The sequence below is a fragment of the Berghia stephanieae genome, chromosome 4 (assembly GCF_034508935.2).
Source record: "Berghia stephanieae isolate SIO BIC M18660-M18661 chromosome 4, UCSD_Bste_1.3, whole genome shotgun sequence".
NCBI lineage: Eukaryota > Metazoa > Mollusca > Gastropoda > Nudibranchia > Aeolidiidae > Berghia > Berghia stephanieae.
This window is the reverse complement of record NC_088363.1, coordinates 33,681,114-33,688,613: the sequence shown is the minus strand read 5'-3', so window position 1 is coordinate 33,688,613 and position 7,500 is coordinate 33,681,114. Positions and strand designations below refer to the sequence as shown.

Sequence of the window (7,500 nt, the reverse complement as noted above, 5' to 3'; positions counted from 1 at the left end):
CATCATTGTTTGTTTGCTTTATTATTGATTTTACTTACTTGATTTGTTGATGGAAATATTATATTCCTGTATGAGTTATATTGGCAATTGCCTAAAAGTAAACTTTTGAATCGTAACGAATGTGACGATTTTCCTATAGTTGGCTGCCGAATATAATAAACAGTGAGAGCGAGCTCGACGCCAGCTGACACTTCTCATTGAATTAATTTGAAAGCTTTTCGCTTCATTTAATCACATCAATAAAATAAATTATTGAATGATTCGTCAAAGAAAGGTTCACACACACTCGTAGTTGCCCTAGTCCTTTTAGATCGATTCAACGGATCTCTAAACAAAATTAACGTCTAAACTCTGTTCACTTGTATTTTATTTTTATTTATTGATCTATTAATTTATATATTTATTGTAATTATTGTAATGATAAAAAATGAATATTACAAACCATTTTCATAAACCTCGAAAACAGTCTCTTTTTTTTTTAGAGCGAGCTTTGTGATAAAAATCTTTATACTACATAATACATTTCTGAATGAAATTTCGCAGCAGCATATGCAGATGTTTTAACTCCTCCCACCACCTCTAGCCGCCTTTTAATAATTTACAATTTTAAAAAGTCACAATAATGGTCTTACTGACTGTATCATGACGTATCATTCGTTTATTTTCATTTTACCCATACTAGGCCTTTGATTCTTTTTCAGTGATGATAATGGGAATTTGTCAAAAAGGAGGGAAATGTATCGGTCCATCGGTCAAACTCAAACACAATCATCCTTTCTTTAAAAAATATAGCCTTACGGCCCACATTGTGCCATTTGAGTCAATAAAAAAATATACGGCGCACAACTCTACTGAAAGATTTGAAAATTAGAAATGTATTTTTTTACAGATAGATAAACAGATAACTTGATTTTCTTTTTATAGTTTTAAAGTGAGTTTGAAAGTTCGTTGAGTCTAATAGATATCATAAAGATTCACAATGTGTATGCCTTCTTCTTCTTCTCTAGGTTCCATGCCTGGTCCAGGCTTCGGATACTGCATGAATTATCTCTCTCCATTCCTCCCTGTCTCTTGCTTTTTCAAACAGCTCTTGGATTGTTAGGTTGGTGAAGCCCTTCAGTTGGTCTATGAGTGTTTTTCTTTGTCTCCCCCGGGCGCGTTTACCAGGTATTTTTCCACAACTTGCCAGGTATTCATTCTTATCTTTCCTTACTATGTGTCCGAAAAAGGATAGTTGTCGATCCACTATTAAGGGCATTAGTTTCCTTTGTTGGTATGTTTGTTTTAGCACTTCTTCGTTCGTTTTGTGTGCAGTATACGATATTCTCTGCATCCTTCTCAAGCACCACATTTCAAAAGCTTCAATGTTCTTTTGTGTTTCTGCATTTGTAGTCCAGCTTTCGCATCCGTTATAACAAGATTGGCCACACGTAGCACTTCAAGACTCGGAATCTAATCCCGAACGACATCTGTTTGTTTTTCAAAATGTTTCCCAGGTCCATGAAGGCCTGTTTGGCTTGAGTTATTCTTGCTCGTATGTCTCGGTTACATCTTCCATCTGTTGTCACTATTGAACCTAGGTATTTAAAACTTTCTACGTTGGTAAGTTGCTCGCCGTGAATCGTTATATTGCAGGTGTTGTTGTTTTCGGGGTTTTTCTGTATTACCATGCATTCCGTTTTGGTGATATTCACTTCCATTCCCTTGGCTTCACTATCTACTACCACCTTGTCAACAATCTTTTGAAGTTGGATTTCTGATGTTGCAATGAGTACCGTATCGTCTGCGTATCTTATATTATTTATGTTGTGACCTCTACTTTTATTCCCTCCATATTATTTATGCCCCTCATGATTGTTTCTTGGTATAGATTAAACAGATCTGGTGAGGCAACACACCCTTGACGGACTCCTTTCTTAATAGGAATGGAATTTCCTGTAGAGTTTCCGATTTTGATAGATGCCTGCTGGGTGTAGTATAATGTTTGCATGAGTCTGAGGTCTTTCTCATCAGCGCCAATGGAGTGCAGTTGTTTTAGTATTTCTTCGTGGCGTACTCTATCAAAAGCTTTTTTGTAGTCGACAAAACAGAGGTATAGTGGGGTCTGAACCTGTATAGCTCTTTCACTTAAAACACGGAGGAGGTATATTGCGTTCCTTGTCCCTCTGTCAGGTTGGAATCCATATTGTTCTTCTGCGATTTCGGGGTTAATCTTATTCCTTAGCCTGTTGATAATTATACGCAACAGTATTTTGTTGATGTGGCTTATTAAACTTATAGTTCTAAAATTTTCGCATCTGACTGCACCTGCTTTCTTTGGTATTGCTATGAAAATAGAGTTACAGAGATCTTCTGGAATTTTCCCAGTATTGTATATATTGTTGAATAATATGTGAAGTTCATCAATTGCTAGATCTCCAAGGCTTTTTAATACCTCTACAGATATTTCATCAGGGCCTGTTGCTTTACCATCCCTCATTCGTTCCATGGCATGTTCAATTTCACTTTTGGTGATGTTTGGTCCGCTTAATGGTTCTTTGAATTTCAGTGGTGGTTCAATTCTATTTGGATCATTGTACAGTTCGCCTATGTATTCTACCCATCGGCTTTCTATATGTTGTTCTTCAAATAGCAGTTCCCCTTGTTTGTTTTGGATACAACTTCCTGCTGCTTTGCTTTTCCTTTTCCCTGATAGTTCTTTTATTCTTTGGTGAGCTTGTTGAGGGTTGGGTTTGTATTCTCTTTCGATTTCGCAGCATTTCCAGTCTAGATAGTTCTCGTGTGCCTCGATGCATTTGGATTTAATGTGGTTGTTCAATGTTTGGTATTCTGCAGACCCTCTGTTGCATTTTCGTCTTTCTTCAAATAGGTTTAGAATTTCATTTGTCATCCATTCCTTTTTGCTGTTTATTTGAGCTATTGGTAAATGCTTTTCTGCAGTTGCTTTGACACACTTTTGGAATATATCAAATTGTTTTTCACATTTTTCGTTATCAGGTTCACTTTGGCTTTGTATCATGAGTGCATTTTCAAATTCTTCTCTCATTTTTGTTTGTATGCCATTGTCTTTGCATAACCTGTAATCCCTCTTTATTCTACCAGCTGTTCTCTGAATAGCTTTAAACTTTATCCTTACTGTACAAACAACTGGGACATGGTCACTGTCTACATCGGCGCCTGGATAGGTTTTGCAATTTAATATGCCATTTCTGAATCTTGATGATACTGCTATAAAGTCTATCTGGTTCCTTGCTCTGTCCCCTGGTGATTGCCATGTCCAGGTTCTTCTTGGGTGTTGTTGAAACCAGGTGTTTGAAATCATTAATTTATTTGTTCTACACCAATCTGCCCAGATGTTTCCTCGTTCATTTCTGTCTCCGAGTCCATGTGGTCCGATTATGTCACCATCTCTGCCTCTGCCAATCTTAGCATTTAGGTCCCCCATTACCATAAGGACTTCTTGTGATTTACACATTCGTTTTGCTTTGTCTAGTGAATGGTAAAACTCTCTCATATCTGCATCTGTCGCCTCTTCTGTTGGTGCATAAACTTGAATAATATTGGTGTCAACTACAGGTCCTCTTAGCTTAACCAGCAAAACTCTGTCTGAGATTGCTACGTGTCCTTTGTAAAATTTGGTTGATTTTTGGTCTAAGATCATCCCTACTCCTTTTTGGAAAGAGGTTCCACCACTCCATATGATCTTATATGTCGTGTTGTTTTCTTGTTTTGACATGGTTCCCTGCTCTTTCCATCTCATCTCTGCCAGGCCAAGAATATTTATTTGGAGCCGTTTCATTTCTTTTAGAATGTTGTTTAGTTTTCCTTTTTGGGCACAGGTCCTGACATTCCATGTCCCAATTTTGGTTTTGTCACATTTGTTAAATTTATTTCGCCTAGTAACTGGCTGACGGTTCGGTGTGACCTGACGAACATCACGCTCCCAACCGAGCGAGGCAGCAGTCTTCCGTGAAAACATGCTCCCCTTTACGCTGTCACCGTTTAACTTTTTGGACTTATTCATGCAGTTAACTCGGCAAAGTTACAAGAATGGTTTGCCATTGCCTATTCTTGTCGCCCTCTGCAGTTGGCCAGCTTGACCTGTTACCGTTCGACACCACGAGGAGGTTGCAGTAGGGCTTGATGATGATCTATCTTTGCAGACTTGGCATCATCCATTTGTCAATTTGTATGCCTGCAACCACAATATTCTATTCTTAAATCTATTCTGGCATGAGCATTGAGCATCCCAGTAATAGGCATTGTAACTGTAGTGATTTATTTCAAATCCTTCTTAACTTTCACAGGATTGTATATATCTCAATAATATTATCACAGCGTCGCCCATACTTTATTGTTTTATTACCTCGAGAGAATCTGCTATAGCTACGAGAATGACACTAGATTAATTAACGTCCAGCCGATAGGCGGGAGACCCATGTGGAACCGATCGCCCGTGGTCAACAGGCATAATAAAAGACATAATTAGGATTACTCAAGAATACCAGACGCCAACTGCGATGACGTACGCAGAATATGATTGTTCTAGAGAAAATCAACAGTAAAATCCTGGAACAGCATTGGTTCCTGTGATTCACTAACTCCAGTGATAATTCTATATATAAACACAGACTCAGCTATCTAGGTCTCTCTCCCATTTCATCATTCTTATCACTCACATCATCACTGGAACTCGAAATCTACTTAGCGGGAAACATTGTGTGAACAGGGGTATGGAATAAATATATCCATCTTATAGTGGTGGACTTCCATCGTGTTATTATTAATGAATGCCATTTAAAACTAGTAAGTTTATGTAGTTAGTAATATTGATTATTGTGTTTCGCCTGGCCGTAAGATAACCTAAAATAACAGAAATCGATAACTCATGTTATCAACAGTAATTGATAATTCATGTTAATAACAACTATTTCATTCACTCTATTTATCTATATATGTATATATTATTGCATATATATATATATATATATATATATATATATATATATATATATGCCTTCCAAATGAATGAATTACATTACACGAATTACATTTACAATTGTGCTATCGCTTCCACGCGATAGTTCTATTCACTATTTATATGTAATAATTATTATGCTCTCCTCTCATTGTTACTTATCTTTCCCCATCCCACTAGCCTTCATGTATCCCGTTAATTAAATTAAGGAACATGACTAACACAATTTAGATCACTGGTGATGTCAAGGGTATTACAGTGCAACCCCTGGATAACGACATTGCCCGGGACCGGGACAATATGTCGTTATCCAGGGGTGTCGTTATTCTAAGGTTTTCAAGACAGCGAAAAAAGGGGGCGTGGTGAGACCTGTGAATACATACAGTGCAATGCGCTGACCAGTGCCTGAGAGAAGACACGTCCTAACGACGTTAGAATGTGTATTTCTCCTGTTTACAAAGGGTATTCCAGTTATACTTTCAATCTCCAATTGTATTGTCATTGTTTTGATCGTAAACAGTGCTCCAACGCTATTTAACAAAACTAGGAATAAATCAAGAAAATCAAGTGCCAACATGATAATATCGCACAAGAACACATATGCTCACATCTACTTTTGATATGTATTAATTGGAGTAAATGAGATGTTGATGATGGGTTTTGAATAACAAATTTCTATTTAAGTGATCCATAATTTACAAGCACTTAAAATTGTTAGATTTACATCTTACGGTATTAAAAAAAAGAAGTTTAGAAAAACAATAAATGATTTTGTAAATGAAAACAATAAAGTGAAAGAGGCTGGCATTGTTGTCCCGGCTACTCCAACGTGTATTATAATATAAGACCATAAATATCCATAATATAATTGCGCCCATTGGACACAGCATTGCCTGATATCAGTTTACCTCCACTGACCTCAGACAGGTAGTTAAAAGGGAAGGTTATTGGACCCTTGAGAGTTCCATCCACTAATAACTTCTATTGCTTTGGTTCTATATGAACGGGTGCTAAATTCACGCAGTGTAGTAAACATGCGCTGTGATTGATAGGCAACAAAGCGATCTCATTGGGGTGGGGGGGGGGGTGAAGCGGGGTTTTTTTTATTGTTTAAGAGTATGAGATGACGATAGTCTGGTATCAAGAATCGGTTTCAACTGCAGTTTGTTGCTACAACGATGTCGCTAAACAGGGGTTTTACTGAATGTATGTCACTATTTGGGGTTTTTTTTATTACTAATAATATATAGCAACAAATTCGGAACCAGACGTCAATGTCGCTATCCAGGGGGTGTCGTTATCCAGAGGTTGCACTGTAATTGAAATCCCTCACGGCAACACTACTCATACGGAAAATAAAAATGTTGCAATTAGTCAAATATTTGCTCCGGTATTTTCACAGACCAAACATCCTTCAGGGTGCCGAGTAAGCATCCAGCGGGGACCAAAATCAAGTAATCTCATTCCAAAACATAGAAAGCAAGTTGAAAAACAGATATTGGGGGATAGAAGTCACAGCAAGTGGCTCCCTGCCCACTATTGGAGGTCAGGAACCCCACCCAGAAAATAGAGTTTGTGTAAACAACGAGTAAAAATACATGGTAGGCATGCTTACCAGTGAAAGGCAATGTATATTCGAAGTGTACATCACAGAGAAATCATCGGAGGGTGAAAGTGAATTTAAATAGCTATTCTCTCCACGTCACAAAATTAATACCACCAATATCACCACATCATAATGATCAATAATAAACTGTTACATAGGTATAGCCTCCGGCCTCCACTGGCTTTGTGGAAGCATAAAAGTGAAAGAATGATTGGGGACTAGACGGTGAGGGGCGCGAGAAGCCGTGAGGGCGTGTGTGTTGGAGATGGAAGTGGGGGGGGGGGGGGGGGGGGGGGGGGGGGGCAGTTACAACCACAGACTATGGTTACAACCACTACAAAAAAGAGGAGGTGTGGGTCGATACGGCGGTGGTTGACTTTCCCGTCGCCCGTCCCATCTCTTTGATCTGTGGTTCCCGTGCAGAGGATTTATGTGAAATTCAATTCAATGAGGTTGATTCACGGCTGAGACGCGGTCACGTCACATCCGTATAATGGTAGTGTCCTGTCAGTACTGACTGTGTGGTAGATACAGTCATGAGTAAGCTAAAAAAAAAAAAAAAACGAAGATCACTTTGATTTGTAACTATGATTAAACATTATAATCATGACGATTCTGGGGACATAAGATTTAAATAAGCTCTTTCGATTACTGACAACGGAATGAATTCATTTTTTTTTCCACTCAAAATTTATGATTTATAATGTAAAGTGCCCAGAGCTTGTGTTTTACACGAGAATGAGCGCTGTATAAATTATTATTATTATTTTATTATTATTATTATTATTATTATTATTATTATTATTATTATTATTATTATTATTATTTCATTATTAAATTAAATATTATTATTATTATTAGATTATTATTATTACTTATATCTAATTATATATATATATTATTATATTATTTATTA

The 7,500-nt window shown here is 37.4% G+C and overlaps 1 protein-coding gene across 1 annotated transcript in view; it reads right to left on the bottom strand.

Annotated features, from left to right (window-relative positions):
• LOC144970451 (uncharacterized) overlaps nucleotides 1–6,797 on the bottom strand; it is a 31,217-nt gene extending 24,420 nt beyond the window's left edge. The window contains exon 1 of the mRNA XM_078910112.1: nucleotides 6,565–6,797. The gene's annotated coding sequence lies outside the window, so the exon portion shown is untranslated. The remainder of the gene's footprint in view (nucleotides 1–6,564) is intronic.
• Between the last annotated feature and the right edge of the window lie 703 nt (nucleotides 6,798–7,500).